Genomic DNA, 20,457 nt, shown 5'->3' on the forward strand with positions numbered 1-20,457 from the left:
TATATATATATATATATATATTATTTCCATTATAAAAAAGCATTCTGAAGCCTAATCTGTTAAAAATTACATAATAAAATGTTGTATATTTAAAACTTACTTATTTACAATATTTGCATGTCACCTTTTTCATTCACTATTTTGTTTCATAGTCTCAATATATACACGACACTTCATAAATATATAATAAAATATATGAAAACGGTTTATAAAAAAATGTATGAAATGTCTTAACATCTGAATCTACAACAATTAATGCTCTGTTAAGTAATAAAATAAAATAACCAACAATATTGTAAGTGTTACTCTGTGTGTGGTTGCTGTTACCGATGCATTAAGATTAAAAATCACTTCATACAGACAAGATAGCGCATAATAGAGATTTTACATGCCATAAATCATATATACAGTGGGTACGGAATATATCATGCATATTTCATTTAAAATAAATTAAATTCAGCAAATAGCTTTGCTATTGCATGATCACACAATGACTTTGCCCGTGGCGTTTTTTTTTCCCCTCACCAACATGGTGACCCAATTAATTTGTGTCAAAACACCGGGCATCAATAGAGTAATTGGAAGGAGAAGAGACCACGGGCGTGCTCATGGTCAGTCGTTTATCTGAGACACTTTCACTAATGGAACAGCGTGATTAGTTTGGTGGCGTCTCAAATGGACCATCTGTCCATTGCTCTGAGCTCAGGGTTCAGGCCGCCAGGCTGAAAAATAACCTGGACCCTGCGTTTGCATTCACCAGATGGGCTTTGGCCCATCCTGCCCCGTACAGCTGTTCCTGAACCTGTGCGAGTGGATTTTTCATACCACGTCCACAACTGATGGTATTATGTTACTGTTTGTGGCAATTAGTGGCTTATGAAGGCAAACACATATCCACACAGTACATACATACACAGTGCCAGATGATAATTATGACTTCTGAGGGGTGGGCCAAGCGTCTGGTGAAATAAAATGGAGGGCAAAAACAGATGCACCTCTTTATGAAGGATGTTCACAGTATGTAGCAGCTGATGATCTGATTGGAGAATAGTCATCACACAACAGGCATGTCCCTGTCTGTGGACCCTGAATGACATTTAGCAGAAAAGCAAAAAATACCTATGCTATTTCATAGGTATTTACATAATACCTATATAATAATCGCATCCAAAATAAAAGTTTTTGTTTACATAATATATGTGTGTGCTGTGTATATTTATTATGTATAAATATATATATAAATACACATACTGTACATACAGTATATATTTTGAAAATATTTACATGTATTTACATGTATATATTTATGTTCATATAATTTATATCATATATAAATATAATATATAAATGTAACATATTTTTCTTAAATATATACATGCATGTGTGTGTATTTATATACAGTGGGTACGGAAAGTATTCAGACCCCCTTCAATTTTTCACTCTTTGTTATATTGCAGCCATTTGCTAAAATCATTTAAGTTAATTTTTTTCAGGATTAAAAGGGATGCCAAACATTTCCACACTTCAAAGACAGAGGCGTGAGCTATGGTTGGACTGACGCCAGAGTTCAGTGATGGTGCTCATACCTCACTGTGCTGGAGATCTGCCTTCACGATCCAACATTCACCTCTGATGACTGGAAATACAGCTACATTCTTACATTGTCTTTGGTAGTTGAAATGGCATTGGTGAACAGTTGCTAAGGTGTTGTGTGTGTGGTTTTTAGTGTGTTGTGCTATTGCTAGGGTGTTGCTATGTTGTCAGGAGAAGTTATTTTGTAGCATTATTACGTGTTTGCTAGGATGCTCTGGGTGGTTGCTGTGTATTCTGGTCTCTCTATAAGTCACATGATTTGAGGTATCAATTATGTCTGTAGCAATGGGGCAAGGTTTAATACTAAGGTTTATTGAAGAAAAAGCAATTGTGATGCTTGATGTGTAGCATCACTAATAAACACACGCAGTCAAAAACACAAAGGGGGTAGAGGATATATGCGATGGAAGGAAAGAAGCAAAGAGAAAGAGGTAAATGGAGGGAAAAAAAGCCCCAGCATTGGCCATCTTAGGGAAATTAAGTGGGTTCTATCTTTTGTTTGCTACATGCCAACAGCACATTATGAGTTTTTAAATTTCAAAGACTTGTCTCAACATGAACCATTAATGGCAATCAAATCATTTGATTCCTTTTGAAGATATGCCACAATAATGAAGTCTTTTGCATACATCTGTATTCACAAATTTGAATGCAGAATAATGTCACACTGATTCGCAAAAGGGAAAACTCTTGCAGGTAATGGACTGAAATTAGTTATCAAAGGCAGGAATAAAATATTTAGAGCATTCAAAAGGGACTCTAATACCTTGAAAGAGGCCATGAAAAGGAAGGAAAAATCAAAAGCAGAAAAACTGTGATTTAGTCTCTGGCACATTGCTAGAGAATTTGTGTTGAATGTTAATCAGGCAAAAAAAAAAAAAAACGAGCTCTGTCAAATCAGAGAAACACTGCAATCCAACTCCTTTCAGTTTGAAAGGTGTGGATCATGTGACGAGACAAAAAGAACATCTTGTGATGTGCGGTGGTTCTTTTTGCTGTCTAGGAAAAAAATTAAATAATAAAACACACAATGACATGACACACGCACGCAAATATGTTCCTGCTATATTTAGCTTCAACCATGGTGTTCTACCTCTTGTAACTAGTAATAATTTCATTTTCACTCAACCTGGGAGGTTGCTATGCTTTGGTACTTACAATATGATATATAATGTGAAATAATCCAAATTAATTTCTATAAAATCAAGGTCTCTAAGAATTAACTGCCAATAATGCCAGTAACTGATGTCACATCTATCACATATTTTAGCTTTAAACTCACACTTTAGTTCTCCCAGCTGGGAAAAACAAACAAACAAAAAACAGCCAAAACCAGCCTATGCTGGCTGGCTGGTCTTAGCAGGTTTAACCCGGTCAAGCTGCTCTTCTAGCCTGACCAGCTGAGACCAACCTGACTAGCTGACGAAGTGATCAAAACCCCTCTAAAACTAGCCTGCAAACTAACTACCACCAGGCTGGAAGACCAGCTAAAACCAGCTTAAACTGGTTTCAGTTGGTTTTTCAGCAGGGTAAAGCAGCTGTTGAAACAAAACCTATGGCTTCAAATTGGTTGGTCTTCATCAACAATAACTATATTAGTGTTCACAAGAGCAGATGATAACGTTTTGTGTATTAAAAGCTCACGCTGCAGTTTTGTCGCCTTTCATTTTAAAAGCTAAAGCTCTTTAAAGAAGGATTCTGATTGGCTGTCAATGTTTCTATCACTGATCAGCTAGAAGAAAAAATGTTCTGAAAGTGATTTCAGTGATTTTGTTTCATGTTGCCATTATAGGCATGGTTGTGGATGGACTCTTTATCAACTCTTTATCTTTATCGCTATAGTTATCGTTATCGATCTTGGTGTGAACAGGCCTTAAGGCTTAAGTAGAGGTTTAGTTATAATTATCAAAGTTATACAACAAATAAGGCATCAACTGCACAACATTTTAACAGTTTTCATTACAACTCTCTTTCCAGAACTCGGATTCCCAAGGTAATGTAGAATGTCAGTAGCACTGCTGTCGTCATCTCTCCTCAGAAGTCAATATTGTGCCAGGAACACAAATGTCAACAGGGAAATTTTCTCGACTGATCCCTGACCCAGAAGTCTATCCCTTGGGGGCTTCTTGCTGACAAAAGGGTCCTGGCAATGCATGACTTCCTCTGCAGGGAAATGTGTATGAGCTATGCAGAAAATTCCGCTGCCTGCTCTTCAGACTCAGATGAGTAGACAGGAAGAGTGTTGGGATTTAGCTCTACAGTATGAGAACCAGAAGAGCGCACCCTGTTTAGCGACCAACATTACCCGCACAGAAACAGAGAAAATTCTTGATGATCTTTGTTTTGTTTTTTACGAAGGTAAAAGCCCAAAATGTCAATGGTGATTTAAAATGCACAAAAGTGCATAGATTCAATGTGGACCAATACACTACAATGCATAACTCGTACATTGATATGTAGTGATAAATAGACAATAACAACAAAATCATGAAGGAAAAATTAAGCAATTTTACATCATTATGAAATTAGCATTTATATCTTATTGCACAGGCCATGTCAATAAATCTCAACATCCTTCAAACTCTGGATAACACTCCTGCAATTAACTGCTTCCATTGTATGACGCAAGCTTCATATATTTCCTAACAGTGTGGCTGTGACGACTCTGCGTTTTACAATCTCCAGCTTGAGAGAATCCAATCATACGACGGCACGTGTGAGGGCCATCTCTCAAGAAACCTCCCCCCACGGCTTATCAGGGCCCAGCAGAGCAGCCGTGCCTGCAAAGAAATGGGGCCATGTCTTCTATTTCTTTATAGAGGTATTTAACAATTCATTCACCAAGTTTTAATAGTGTCTTTCCATGGCTATATCATCCTCCGCCCTGCTGCCCAGGGTGGGCTCTTTGAAACTCAATATCCGTTGGAAGCCTGTCTCAGGAGCTTTGGAAAATCTCAAAGTGGCAGGTACTCACAGTGCCACACATTTCACTCCTGTTTGTTCTCCGTTGCCCATGCTATTAAACTCTCGGTTTCTATCTCTGGCCTTGGCTTTACAAGTAGCCCACACTTTCATTTCTGTTTGCGTTGTTTTACAGTTTGTTTTCCCTTCTTTCTGCGCGAACAAAAAGGGGAACCGAGGAAACTGCTGACGAAACCCCCGCCCATGTAAAATGAACTGTGTGCAGCTTTGTGATGTCGCCTCAAACCGTGTCCAACCTTTTAGCATGCAGAAGGTCCAGATGGCCCTGCAGCCTGCAAGACAGATTTTCAGCCGGCCACGCTTTCTGCTCTATCAGCGGGGAGCTGTCAGTCAGATCAGCCTGGCCGGGCCACCGGTGTCGTTACAAACAATGCTTTCTCATCTGTCTGTTGTAAGACTCCCAATGCCCAAAACAAAATAGCAGGACCACAGAGTTTTGATTTGGGTCCTTCAACGCTTTGGAGGAGTGTTGGGTCACCTAACCCGAGGGATGGACAATGCACCTGACTCCCATAGCCTACAGAAATTATGACAAATTTGTGGCCTGGAACAAATGACCTCCACCATCAGGAAAGAGGTTATGGAGGAATGAGTCGACCTGGTAAAGCAATGGCCTGATTTTTTTTTAGCATCTAAAATGAAATGTAAAATGAAAGCTAACTACTGTGAGACGGGATGTCTATTAGACTGGAACAAAGAGGTCTATACATCAACATCAAAGCAGACGTCTCTGATCACTATGCTACAAGTCACTTTTTTTTCAGCATCTTGCATCATGAGCACTGCATTTTTAAGATGCTGTATTAAGTTAAATGTGGTTCAACTTAAACATTTCAATATCCTTGTGTTCCATTCCTTTACATTGTACTTTGTTTAACTTTTTTTGAACGAAAGAACACATCCCCCATCCTCTTCAGACATCACAGGTTGTTCAGTCATACTGCATTATGCAAGTCCACTTTAGAAATGTTAATAACTGTAAGTAACTTTGAAACTACATGCCAACTAAGTCATTAATTTGCAACTTCTGTACTTGTCTACTCTTGATAGAGTACTAGTAGACTGATAGGTTAGGGTTAATATAATAAGCTGACATGCAAATTACTAGCATATTGCCTGTTTATTAGTGCTTACAAAGCACATAATAAAGCCTTATTCTGCATGACCATATACTAGATCCCCTAAGCCTATCCCATATAACTACCTTGCTTACTATCAATAAGCAGCAAATTAGGAGTATATTGAGAGAAAATCTCAATTGTTACCAAAGTTACTTATAATCAATAGAATTGCTGGGGGACCAACAAAATATTAGATATTAAGCAGACAGTCTACTAATAGTCTAACGACTGGTAGTTGACATATAGCTGCAAAGTTACTAGTTAGTAGAATGTCTAAAGTGGACCATCAATAGAAATTAAAGTGTTACTGTTTGTTTGGTGGCTGTTTCGTTTAAGAAACTACCCAAGCTGACTGGATGTGAAGTTTGGGTAGGACCAAATATTCAGGAGTAAAAATAGTCTTAGCATGATAACGGATTCAGTTAACAAATAAACACACTGACAACCAAACAAGCTGAAAAAAGTTATTTTCCAGGCCATAACGCAGATGTGCACGAACAAACCTGCAGTGAGGATCATAATCATACTACAGATGGACTCATCATGCACTTCTGCAGACGTATAAAACAGATGTTGTTCGGGAGGGAGTATACACACGTGTACAGTACGTGTGTGTGTGTGTGTGTGTGTGTGTGTGTGTGTGTGCTTTCATGTGCACAGTTGGGTTGCAGGGTTTGACGCCCAATAACTGTCCTGCTTCAGTGAGGCCATCTGATTGTACAGACCTGGCAAACAGATACGAAAGCAGCTTTTAGGATCAGTTCAATCTGTGCCACAGACTATCATGGCACCATGGTGGTTTTGCCCTGCATGGGCTTAATTCTCTCTCCATGTGCACTCAACCTGGTATTATCTGTGCGCCAAGAGGTGCCACGGTACAATTCACTGATCCTTTGCCTGTACTCCTGACTTACTTTTAAAATCTACGTGACCACACTTTCTCAAACTTCGGGCCGTACACAACAGTGTGCATGGCCTGGTTTCCAAAGTGGAAAACATGGTTAAAAAAAACTGAAGCCCCAATAGGAGGGAGCTTGTTTTAAAGGCTCAGCGTCAATCCCACCTGATTAACCCTTGTGTCAAGATAGAAAAGCACAGATAAGAGGGAAAATGGTTTAACCCTCATGTGGTGTCCTTTTTGCTCTGAAAAAAAAATATTTTTCCCGAAAAAACTAGTTAATGTTATCGCATTGGACTGAAATTTTGTGAATTTGTTCACAAAGGGTATAACTACTTCTAAAAGAAATTGGCACAAAGTCACACTTGTGGTGTTCCCGGTCAAAAATGTCCAGCCATTCAAAGTGAATGGGAAAGAATGAAAGTAATAGAAACTATTAGTGTTCAGGAGCATGTTGATCATGTTCACGTTCACATATGTACGTGTGCTTGCAAACATAAAGGCCTTGGACCTGTTCATGTTTGGATGCATGCATACTCACGCTAACACACACACACACACACACACACACACACACACACTTATACAAACTATTGGGAGTATTACAAGTTGTGTGATAGGGTTCTGAACACAACACAAGGGTTAATAATGCCAGAGAGGGTGTAAAACACACATCAGGGCCTTTATACATAATGCATCAAATAAAGAGGACAGGGAATTGGCTCCTTCAAAGGCAAAACATGACCTGCCCCTCAGAATGAATTTGTGAGCGTGAGGAGGTGAGCGGGAGGGAGTTAGCGGAGGCGATTGAGACACAGAGGAGGTACGGGAAGATGAAGAGGAAAGATTGACGGAGAAATGGAAAGGGTGTGATGTTCTCTTAACGAGCGCCTCTTGGGCCGACCCTCGTCTGACCGCAAGGGCTGTTCACGCATCGCTCATTAATCCACTCCTGATTGTGAAGAGCCCTGCTAACGGAAAGGCCATGGAAAACACTGTCATCATTACTCGTAAAACTGTGCAAATGCTACTGGCTAATGCAGCTAACTCTACAAACAAATGACACAAAACAAGACTGTTATGACCAGAGAGAGATATATGATATCTGGAGAATGCTATATGTTAGCATAACTATTCATCACAATGATGGCTGCTTAGCTCACACAGAACCCCCTGGAAGTACAATATGAAATCTGCCATCTTTCCTCAAATCTCAGCCAGTCGCCCTAGCTGAAACTGCCATGTGACTAAGTGCTTTTGAGCCACAAGAATATTAATACACAGTCACAAATAATTCACCAGCAATGATCGTGAACTATGACAAAAAAGACAACAGAATGGGAGAAATATAAATCCATTTCACTGTTATAAGTAATACCCTACAAAAATGCACAATAATATAATAGAATATGTGCAATTATATTGCTTGAAAAAATACACACCAGGGCCCGTATTCACAAAACATTTTATCTTACCACTAAAGGCGGGCGTACACGGTGTGATTTTTGCTGTCGTACGAGCTCGCAGGCGCTTTTTTTCTCTCAGGAGAAAATCGCAGATGCTCGCATGGTCGCGGCTCGTAAATTTTCAGATAAACTCAATCGTGACATGTGCCAGAGCTCACGACATTCCGACCTTCAGAATTGCACCGTGTACGCCCGTCTTGAGAGTTCTCATAAATAGCAGTAAAAGTTTTTTGCTAAGAGTTTTCTCTTAAAACCAATTCACAAAGCTACTGAGACAAACTTTTAGTAAGGAATAGAGAGAAGTCTTAAGCTAAGAGTAAGGGTGGGGTTGACCTTCTCTGTCAGAGATTTATTGGATCTCTGGAAATATTTTAGAGTAAAGATAAAGGTTTAAAAATAAAAATGTTGCCACATTCAAATAAAGATTTTAAAATGCAGGCTAAGTGTCACTAAATAATTGCGGAGGTTGTCTGTGATCTTAATCCCATGCGAATCGGCCATGTCTGTAACTTGTAAAGTAAAAATTCCCCCTGAAAATGACCTACCATATTTCGCCGAACACCGAGGTCCTGTGATAATATTAGTCCCGTGCGAATCGGCATCTCTGTGATTCGGCCAGCATTTGGCGGGTCGCATATTATTTTTCGAGGTTTTTGTTTGCTGTGCGCCTTTTTATCCATCTTTCGCGAAGAATGGAGCTGCGTTGGAGTGTTTGATAGTATTTTGGGTGCTGCCATATCACTACACCACACAATTTGCAGAAAGAGAAAGCTGAAAAGGTTTTGAGGTTAATGTGTTACAAATAAATCAAGCATAAAGCTTGAGATACTATTTTAACCTGGTGAAATGTAAATGACAGGTTTTTTTTAAATCCATCTAACTGGACCATAGAACAGGACTCTCAAAGCTTTGAAATTGTATACGGGAGATAAGTCAGTAAATTTGAGTAAAATCACAGGGATAAAACCGCTTATCCCGTGCGAATGCACGACACGAATTTCAGATCCACACAAAATAATTTCAAAATCACACAAGGTCGCCAGATAATACTAATCCCGTGCGAATAGGGTTTAAGTGTCACTAATTAAACAAGTATGTGTTCAGCTAATTGTCAGCCTCTTACATGTATGTTTCTCATAATTAGTTAATATGCATATAAACAGCCTTTTAATAAACAGAGTAGAATAATCATGGCTGATAGTAAGACACGCAAACGTAAAAACTGGACGCAAGAACAGCTGTGACTTCTTGACGAGCTGGTTAATGAAAACAAGGACATAATCAAAGGAAAATTTGGAGTTGGGATAACCTTCAAAACCGAAGGTGATACCTTTATAAAAGCTCATTATCGTCAAACATTTCTAAAATGTTTACATTCAGAGGCAGATTGCCGGAAACAGCCATTTTAGGAATAGTTTGTGGTTTGGTCTTAGTGACTTAGGAAATTAATTAAATACTCTTTATTTGAAATTTATTTGAATGCTTTGTGAAATACTCTTTACTCTCCATTATTTTTAAGATTTACTCCTGAATCGGCAAGTTGAATCAAGAAATCACTTAAATAGAACCTGTCTGACAAAGTGTAGCATGCTTAAAAGAGCAACACATCATGCCACGATCTAAAGAAATTCAAGAACAGATGAGAAACAAAATAGTTACAAGAAAGAGACTGGGCAAAAACGGCATCCATGGGATTGCATCCAAAAACAGCATCCAAGGAAAAAGCCACTGCTGACCAAAAATAACACAAAGGCTCGGCTCACATTTGCCAAAAAAATATCTTGATTATCCCCAAGACTTTTGGGCAAATATTCTGTGGACTGATCAGACAAAAGTTGAACTTTTTGGAAGGTGTGTGGGTCCCGTTACATCTGGTGTAAAACCAACACAGCATTTCATAACAACAAAATCATACCAACAGTCAAACATGGTGGTGGTAGTGTGATGTCTGGGGCTGCTTTGCAGATTCAGTACCTGGATGACTTGCCATAATTGATGCAACCATGAATTCTGCGCTCTATCAGAAAATCCTGAAGGAGAATATCCGGCCGTCAGTTTGTGACCTCAAGCTCAAGCGCACTTGGGTTATGCAGCAGGACAATGATCCAACAATTCTGCAAAAAAGAGTGGGCCAAAATTCCTCCACAGCGATGTGAAAGACTCATTGCAGTTATCGCAAATGCTTGATTGCAGTTGTTGCTGCCAAGGGTGGCACCAGTTATTAGATTTAGGGGGCAATTACTTTTTAATGTAGTGCTAGGCAGGTTTGGACCACTTTTTTCCCTCAATAAATTAAATCATTATTTCAAAACAGCATTTTGTATTTACTCTTTGTGTAATATTAAAATTAGTTTGATGATCTGAATCTTTTAAGTGTTTGACAAATAAGCAAAAAAAAAAAAAAACGGCAGGGGGCAAAAACCTTTTCACGGCACTCTATATATAATAGAGTTGACGTCAAAAGTTTACATCCCCCTTTCAGAATGTGCAAAATGTTAATTATTTTGGCAAAATAAGAGGGATCATACAAAATGCATGTTATTGTTTATTTAGTACTGACCTGAATAAGATATTTCACATAAAATAATTCACGTGTTTTCATATAGTCCACAAGAGAAAATAATAGTTGAATTGATAAAAATGACCAAGTTTACATCCGCTTGATTCTTAATACTGTGTTGTTACCTGAATGATCCACAGCTGTGTTTTTTTTTGTTTTTAATCAGGAAAGAAAAATGACTTGATGCTTTGAAGCATTGCATGAGTTGTATCTGTTTAGGATGAGGCATAAAACAGAACAGCATCCAAACAAATCAACCTACCAAAGAGATAACATGCACTACTTCAAATATCGCCTCGACAAGTACCTTTCATGTGCTACCAGAGATGAGACGCATTCAAACGCCCTGTGAAGTATCATTTTGCCGTCATCTTTGAGGGAGAACGTTCTGACCATCAACCAGAAACATCACAACTCCATCACTTCTGCTTCTCTTGAAGATACCAGCCAGAGCACTGTGCACCATCCCAGACATCACTACAAACCCAGTCTGCTTCCTTTGAACAGACTCTCCACATCTGTTGCCAAACCTGGTTACCAGCAAACCCTGCCTGAAACTCTGAGTTTTAGAGAGTAAAAAAAAAAAAAATAATGTTCGAAAAAGTGACAATTTCAGCAATTACAGTTGTTGAGAAAGAAAAACACAGTCATGTCATTGTCCAACCCTTGGGTACAGCAAGAGCACCAAACCTTTTCATGCAGTGCCCTTTCTGTCATGGTCGAATAATCTGGACACTCCTGAGCGCTGATCCTAGCCCTGCAAAAAACCCTCCGGCAGGCCATATATCACTCGGTATTGATATAGTTCCACTACACTGCCACACCTGACATTTGATTCATAGCTTCAGGTGTTCTTTTTAAATTCTAAACAGTCAACAAGGAATCAAGGGAAAATGTCAAATGAGCGTTGCGCTGTGTTGGAGATTGGTAAAGCCAGTATGCCTCAAGTAAGTTATTTGGTTGGAATGTATTGACGTGTGAAGCAGCTTTCTGTCTTTGTGAGCGCCTTTCTGGATCATAGTTACAGTCAGAAAGAGCTTCAGATACTTTTTAGAAAGATAATTTAATGCTGATATGTGTTCACTTTCATGTTATTTGTTGTATATTTTACACAATGAAGGTTAACAGGGTTGACGTAAAATTGTTCCCCACTGAGAATCATAAAAAAGGTGAAGTGATAAAATTAGGAGACTTTGATTTTCTCAAAGAGTTAACTTCCTGACAAAATGACGATGACAAACAAATGGCATAGCTGTTTTAATTAAAATGAGCATATTTCGCAAAGATGCATCCTTATGATGAAAAACGGACAACAGAGTGTTTAGAAAAAATTCTATACAAACAACCAATTGAATTCTTGGATGTTCATTGTTTTGCAGAAACAAAAACCACTCACATTTCTTTTTACATGCAAAAATGTAGTCATTTTTCAAAAACCTGCTGTTTTCATAAGTGGGTGGTGCACAGCCAAAATAGGAGAGAGTTAGCTATTGTTACATTAGCTATGTTTCCATCCAAAATTGCGAATTTAACTTAAGCACAAAATTGTAATAATGCCTAAAACGTGCGAATAAAACACCATATCCATCCAGCGAGATGAAGAGAACAAAATTTGGTAACACTTTAGTACAGGGTCCAGTTCTCTTATTAGCATGCATAATACTAGAATATTGGCTCTTTACTAGTACTTATAAAGCACATATTCTGCATGACCATATTCTACATCTCTAATCCTACTTAATACCTAAACTTAACAACTACCTTACTAACTATTAATAATCAGCAAATTAGGAGTTTATCAAGGCAAAAGTTGTAGTTAATAGTTAGTTAATAGTGAGAACTGGACCTTAAAATAAAGTGAGACCCAAAATTTTAGCTTCCTGGTAAACTGGTGCCAAATATCACTAAGAAAAAGGTAATTTGTTGAAATAGGAGAAGCCACTGTAGGTCTTTTTGCATGTATAATATACTTGTGCTTCAGAGCATGCAGACAAAATGCAATAAACAAAGTCGTTATTTTACTTTCGGAGGCGGATGCCTGCTGTTTGGGAACGCAGTCATGTAAGACAGTTCTGGTAGGTAATTAAACCGAACCACTTTGACGACAGATTTTGGATCAGGCATTTGACAATGACCAAAATAACATTTCAGATGCTGTGCAATGAAATCGGTCTACTGGTTAGTCCAGTTATGCTGCCCCATCGGAGAAGGGTATAACTGCAGCCTGGAGATCTCCAAATGGGGGCGGGAACTCCAAAACGGGTGCTAACCCTTAAACCTACCCCACACCTGACCCTAACCTTACCCAGCGAAATTGACTGCACGGCGGGATTGGCGCTGTGTGGTAAAGAAAGTTGCAGTTCAGGAGATAAACGGTTAATAAGATTATGCGATATGAGATCGTTCCGTAACTCCCCAACCAGACCTCACCGGACAATGACACCTTTTTAGTTACAGCCAGCGTAACTACCCCCTCCTACCCTGCGAATTTCGAGCCCTGGGACGCCCCCGTTGCTTAGAACAAAGCGATAGAGTAAAATCGTTCCCCTGTGCTGCGCTGGGATGGCTCGCGGGAGAGCTCATGGGTGATTCCCGTTTATATCATTAAGCAGAGGTTCAAACTCCAGTCCGAACACCACTGGCCACGAGCTTTGGGCTCTGCTCTCACGGAGAATATTTACTTATATAGCATATTTTATTTTAGATGAACTAGAAACAATGTTTAATTTATAACATTTTATTTTGAAATGTAAGTCAATAACAATTGGCTGGAGCCAGAGCCAATGGTGAAAGTCTTTGCGCGAGGAGACCCCACCCCATTTTGGAGGTTCTGCGCACTTTTGGAGTTCACGCCCCATTTTGGAGATCTCCGGTCTGCAGTTATATCTACTTGGCCCATCGCGCAAAGTCATGTGACTTTTTTGATGCGCATTGTGGAATTATTCGGTAAATGTGTTTCCATTGTAGTTTATGCTCATGATTTCTTACCGTATAAAAAATGTATTCACCTCAATTTAGCACATACGTTTTTATACACATTTATGCGCATCTTGGCGTTTCCATCTGTTTTTTTTTAATGCGATATCCAAAAATGCACAAAAATAAGTGGATGGAAACATAGCTACATAGCTAGCTGAAGCGGAAGGTAGAAATGACAACGTACCCAGAGAACTGTATGCTTCCTTCATCCAATCACACTCAGTAGTCAAGACAGCCAGAATTCGTTGTATTAACACAACACAACATTCTCAGAAACCCCAGCCCATGAACTGATGCGCTCCGCATCGCGTCCGACATTTATTAAGCCTGCATATCAATCCGTGGCCTCTCACGACACAGATTTCTTCATTAGCCCCTGGTTTGACCAGGCTGCCTTACACTCGGCACGGCGACATGCTAAGTCAATTACAACATCACTACTTCTCACCGTTTCTCTTCGCGTGGATCACCAGGGACGTGTCATTGTTATGAGACGTAACCTTCACATCCTAATACGCGCTTGTACAACATCTGCTTTGATCTACAGTCCTGTTCTGCAGTCCCAACGGCTCCACCTATGATTGGAGGGTGTTAGCTGATGTGTAAAGTTAACTGCCGTGGTCAGACCTCACTAACCCACCCTTCAGCTCTCTCCGGGAAAGAGTTCTGCTACTAAAGGATGTTTTACAATTCTGGTTAATGGCTGTGTGTGTGTGGTGATAGAGGGAGAAGAGGGAATTCTTTTGCAGACAGTATGTCGGCCTCCGAACTGTGCACTGACACTTATGACTGTCATTAGAGGCACTGTGTAAAAACCAAAAAGTCCTAATTTGACATGGCAGTCACGGAGGCACGCACAGGGAGAGAGTCCATGTCCACTCACACCGAAATATCTTAATGGTCTTGTGAGCGAGTTCATAAGTGCACCAGCAGAGGGAGCTGAAAGGAGCGCTTGGAGAATCTGGTCTCCTTCAACTAAATGCGTGCTGTCATTATTCATTTATCTGTCTGCATGGGGGTATGTACACTAGTGTGATCTCCATTAGCAGAGGTGAGGTTTGAGAACGTGTGTTGCATATAGTGAGCGACATGGCAGTTCTTGGGAAGCTCTGCTTTAGAAATTCAGAAAATGGAATTTCCCTGTTCGTGGTGAGGTGCTGAGGCAAACCAGATTACCGCAAATGCCTGCACTGTACATGTCATGAAACTGTTTGAAAGGCAAAAAGGGCTAAAAAGGGTTCAAAACAGCACTCTAAAACTGTTTGACTTTTTATTATAAATATGTTGATTGAATATTAAAGCACAGATGACTTTGGTACATTGGTCTAAAAGCAGTATAGCGTTTTGTGCAAGTTCACCAGTGAATTTTATGGGTCGTTCCAAACCTGTGACTTTCTTTCTTCTGTGGAACACAAAATGAAATATTGTAAAGAAGAATTTGTTTGAAACAGACAAAAACAACAACACCAACAACAACAACAACAAAAAAACACTAGTCCATATGATTACTATATACAATTATATTCCAAGTTGAATGAAACACTGCCATAAGTTTTACATAAAAACAAAACGATGCATTAAGAGTCGGGGGGTGAAAACTTTTGAACAGAATGGAGATGTGTACATTTTTCTTATTTTGCCTAAATATCATATTTCCTCATTTAGTACTGCCCTTCAGAGGCTACAGAAAAAAAAGGAATAAACGGATGTTACTATTTATTCTGCTTTAGAGCAAACTTTATAATCTAGTTTTAAAGATATTTTTACTGGAAAACATTTTTTTCCCCCCCCAGTGAAAGATGGACTTATGTAACTTCTTATTTTAGTTCCACATAAGAAAATCACATGGATTTGGAACGCCATGAGAGTAAGTGGAAATGAGTGATTTTCATTTTGGGGTGAACTATCCCTTACATATACTGTAAGATCCTTACAAAAGCTAAAAAGAACATTATTTTGTGTATTTGGTGTAATGAAATGTGTTTATGCGTTTTAAGGTTCAAAAAACACATTATTTTCCACATACTGTACATTATTGTTTCTCCTCTATGCCCCGCCTTTCTGAAACGCGTCGATTTTTACAAAGCTCATCGTTCTGAAAAGCGAGGTGTGCTCTGATTGGCCAGCTATCCAGTGCGTTGTGATTGGCCGAATACCTCAAGCGTGTGACGGAAATGTTACGCCCCTTACCATACTGTGATGCTGTGTCCCGGTGCGACAAGACAAAAACAATAAAAACCCATTATAAACGAGGCATTTGTTGCATCCAGTGGGGACATAATTACGGATTATAATGACTTATACGGTCTTTTTACGTGTTGTGTTGCATCGCGCCGCATAAACATAAAACCATGTTTGCATTTGTGATCGGAGAAACGACAAACAACAAGTGCTACTCTACACTGCCCAAAACTCACCTTTGAATAGTCATTGGCAAATTCTTTAAATATGAAAACGTACTTACAGACTGTGAGTCAGAACAGCCAGCATTGTAGGCTACTCTCCCAGTCCTCCTTAAAATGCGTTGCACACATCTGAATATTTGGGTTGAAGTGTTCTGGAACAGTGTTGTAAATACAACTTAACCACTGATTTCTAGTTGTGTCCTCTTTTGGAAGACCAAACAAAGTACTTTCGCTTTCACAACGAAACACACAGCGTCTCCACGACATGGTGGCAGCAGCAACAATACTACAGCAAGAATAAAAGTTACGCCCTCTTTCTTTGCATGAACATTTGGGCGGTGTTATTTAAATCTTCCCACACAGTGACGTAGACATGTGGGGGCGTGTTTAAACGAGGCGTTTTAGGAGGGCGTGGACGAGTCTCAACTTTTATAAAGAATATCTCTTTGGGTTTGAGACTTTAGTCTTTGCAACTTTAGGGATCTTATCTATTCACGATCAGCTTGTAACACTCCAAAAGAGAAAGGAAAACTTGAAATCGCCTCATATGACCCCTTTAAAAAGTGAGTCACTGTACCACAGTAACTGCCCATCTTCCTTAAACAATTAATGATTTCAAATTGGAGAGATGCTTTGCGAGTCATATCAGCCTTGTTCTGAATATCACAATGTTCTCCCAAAGTGAGTGCAAGCATTCTTGGTCAGGAATGAAGATTAAGCTCATAACAGCCGTTTCATCTTGAATTACCAATTGGTATTCAAAGACGAGCACTTCCTGTGCCTCAGTAAATGACATAATGTGAAAGGTTGAAAGGTGACCCACTGATCCTCCTCTGTTTTTGCATCATTTCTGACATCTTTGATATGCAGCTCATGTCACTTTGTAGAAGATAGATGGCAAACACAACTAAAAATACAACTGAATGAGGTCAAAGGCTCTTATGGGACCTGAATTCAGCAGCAAGTTAATGCACAATCATTTGCATCTGTTCCGAATACAGTGCGACGGCCAGCAGCCTGGCACAGCGGCACCGCAGAACAAAAACTCAAAGAAACAATCAATCACGAGCCCAAGACTTGTGCAATTTTTCGTGCTCTGTTGAGGAACAAAGTGTGAAATATCAACAAGCTGAAAAAAAACACAATAAGGATGCAAAAACACAAGTAAAATGAAACAAAAATGACAAGGCACGTGAGCATGTTGCTGAATTATGACCCGACAGGCTGAGAGGATATTCTGCATGCACGGAGCACCCATGCCACGCAACCAATCTGATGCCTAATTAATCCTGAAGGTCTTTTAGTTCCCCCCCCTCTCTCTCGTGTCCTGTCTTTAGGTCCATTTCTTTACCTGCTCATTCCTCATACATCCAGATCAGTTTCAGCCTGTAGACAAACAGCACTCATGCTTACAGTGCTGCGCTAGGCCAGAGCCTGAAGGCATGCGTGTGTGTTTATGATAAAATACTAGGCATGTGTGAAAGCAGAAGTCATTTGTTTTAATGTGATCCTTCTTACAGTTGTTTAATGAATGCATATCTCATGCATGTACATATGGATGGGTGCATGGATATGTCCACTGTCCGTGCAGTTATTGTGACTTTCTGTTGTGTGTGCAATGATATTTCATTAATGAGACCAAAGGTTCGCTTACATTAGTAACATTTTGTACTGTATGAAGCACTTGAACATGAGTGAAATCTGCATGGGCAACCTTTTTGGCCTCACGTGAAACACCCAATCACACAGATTTCAATTTAATTATTGGATTTGCTTGTGAACTTTTGTCAAACAATGGCATATTTGTTAAACCTGAGACTATACCACTCATTACTTGTCTTTGCTATAAAATATGCAATGTGGTTCATGGCACTAAAATAGGTTGCAAGTTTGTTCAGGGGAATTTAAATATTACCTATGCAAAAATTTTCCTGCGATTTAAAAATTGTGATCACATATTTAGACTTAAAGGATAAATTCACTCATTTTCATCTACATTTGAATTAATAAATGTCGATAGTATATGCAAATTAACAATGTGTACGAGAAATCCTGTTTATTTGATAGCAAAAGTCCAAAGAATAAAAAGATTACAAAAGAATAGAATACAAAAATGCAAAAGTTCAATCTGTAGTTTTTACAAAAAGCCTGGAGCTGAAGTCCACTGGATACCAAAACGACATGTTTTCTGAATCATCTACTAGACTTTTGCTTCAGCTCTTGCGAGCACAATCAATTGAGTTCAATATTCATGGGCTTAATACAGTTACTGTAGCCTACAGTTAGGTGAAAGAATTATATTACTTCATGCATCTTATTATTAATACATTTAATTATTTGTTGAGCATCAGTGTCATTTTATAAAAGCAATCAACGCAAAATTTCTGCTTCATTTCATTCCTAACTTCACCACTTAAAGAAACAGTTCACCCAAAAATGAAAATTCTGTCATAATTTTTTCGAACCTGTCCCTTATGGATAAACCACATAAACTTAACACAATCACATGTGAAATATATGAAACACATCTGAAACATGTGAAATGTGGTTTTGGAACATTTTCATGGTGTAAATGTGGGAAACCCATGTGCTTACATATGAACACGTGTTTCACATATTTTACATGTGATTAAAAAAAATCAACATATCAAAATCAAAATATCTTTTTTATTTTTCACAGAAGTAAGTCATACAGCGATGTGAGGGTGAGTAATTGATAGAACATTTGATATTTTTAGGTTTCTTTTTAGGTGAACTGTCCCTTTAAACTAAGAATAACTGTAATGTATGGCCTCTCCTTGCTTAAGGCTTTATATTAGAGAGAATATATAGTTTTTGCAAAATATAACAAGTCAGTTTTGTTAAAAACAAAAAGGCTACAGGTTACTGAGGGATACACACTGAAACCACTGGGGGTTGATTTCTCACGGGACAGTTGGCGAGATGGGAATCCAGTCTCTGTGGAGGCTTAGCATTTAATGCCTAGCAATGTGTTTAGTGTAAATGGATAGGGCAACTAGATGTAGCCTACATGCACATACACAGTCTAACTAGGCATAAAGTAATGTAAAAGGCCACGTGTGTGTTCAGATAGGTTTCTCTGGCCTGTACTCTTCCACCTGGTTCAGTGAGATAAACTCCCCCCACACACACACTCAGGCACTGTCTGTGATTTATCGGAGCCCGTCTGCTAGCTGAGTGTCTATGGCGCAGTAATGAACTCGATTATGCTTTTAATGAAGTGTGAGCATCTCATTGGGAGGTGATTACGAGCATGCGCGCTGATCACAGGAGACCGTCAGGTGTGAGAGATGATGAGTGTTTGTGGGCGTGAGTGTGTTTAAGACTGCCATCAATCCCGATGATTACAGGGGAAGAGGAAGGCAGTTCAGCAGTCAGAATTCAGGCTCAGCAACAGACCTACAGAATCAGAGCTTTTCCATGTGCCACTGAAAGCATCAGGAGGTCAAATGAAATGTTTCAACTACTTAAATATCACATTCAAATTTTATTTCAAAATAATAATGCTACTCTTTTGAACTTTCTATATCAAAGAATCCTGAAAAAATGCATCATGGTTTCCTAAACAAGTTTTAAGCAACACATCTGTTTTCAACTGATAAGAAATATTCCAAATCAGCATATTAGAATGATCATGTGACACTGAAGACTGGAGTAATGATGCTGAAAATTCAGCTTTGCATCACAGGAATAAAATATATTTAGAAATATATTCAAATTGAAAATAGTTATTTTAAATTGTAATAATATTTCATGATATTACTGTTTTTACAGAATGGGACAGTAGTAGAACAACAGCTTCAAGCCTAAATTAAAATGTCACCAATTGGAACTAATTTAATAATTATATTAATTTATTATATTAATTATAGGATTTTAGTGATTTTGGAAATTTATGAATTTAGAAATGAAGTTGTTATAGACCAATTCGGTGTTTGCAAACAGTGATGTTTTTTTTGTGGGCGGAGCCTATCTGGTGGCAGAAAATGAAAGTTTTAAAGTAGCAGTCTTTGGAAGCCATGGCATAAAAGAATAAGAGAAAAAGTAAATTTGAGTTTATATTTCAAAATTCTGACTTTATTCTTGCAATTCCGAGATTATATCTCACAATTCTGATAAGGAATGATAATCCCTGACGTCTGGCTTTTTTTCCTCAGAATTGACAATCTCACTATTGTTAAGTTAAAGGGGTCATATGATGCGATTTCAATTTTTCCTTTCTCTTTGGAGTGCTACAAGCTCTTGGTGCATAAAGAAGATCTGTAAACTGGTGCCAAAACAGTACTTAAGTAAAAGTACAAAGTACTTCTCTCAAAAACTACTCAGAGTACTAGTTACTAGTTACTATTTAGCCGGCGATATTTAATTAATTACCAAAACATATTCATATCAAAGATCTATGTGGATAATAGCTACTTTGAACAAAACCCAC

General features: G+C 38.7%; 1 protein-coding gene across 1 annotated transcript in view; it reads right to left on the reverse strand.

The window, feature by feature from the left end:
* Nucleotides 1-20,457, reverse strand: part of LOC107687536 (double-stranded RNA-specific editase B2-like) — a 177,251-nt gene that overhangs the window by 35,015 nt on the left and 121,779 nt on the right. The window lies entirely within an intron of this gene.

The sequence above is a fragment of the Sinocyclocheilus anshuiensis genome, unplaced genomic scaffold (genome assembly GCF_001515605.1).
Source record: "Sinocyclocheilus anshuiensis isolate Anshui unplaced genomic scaffold, SAMN03320099.WGS_v1.1 scaffold870, whole genome shotgun sequence".
Classification (NCBI taxonomy): Eukaryota; Metazoa; Chordata; class Actinopteri; order Cypriniformes; family Cyprinidae; genus Sinocyclocheilus; species Sinocyclocheilus anshuiensis.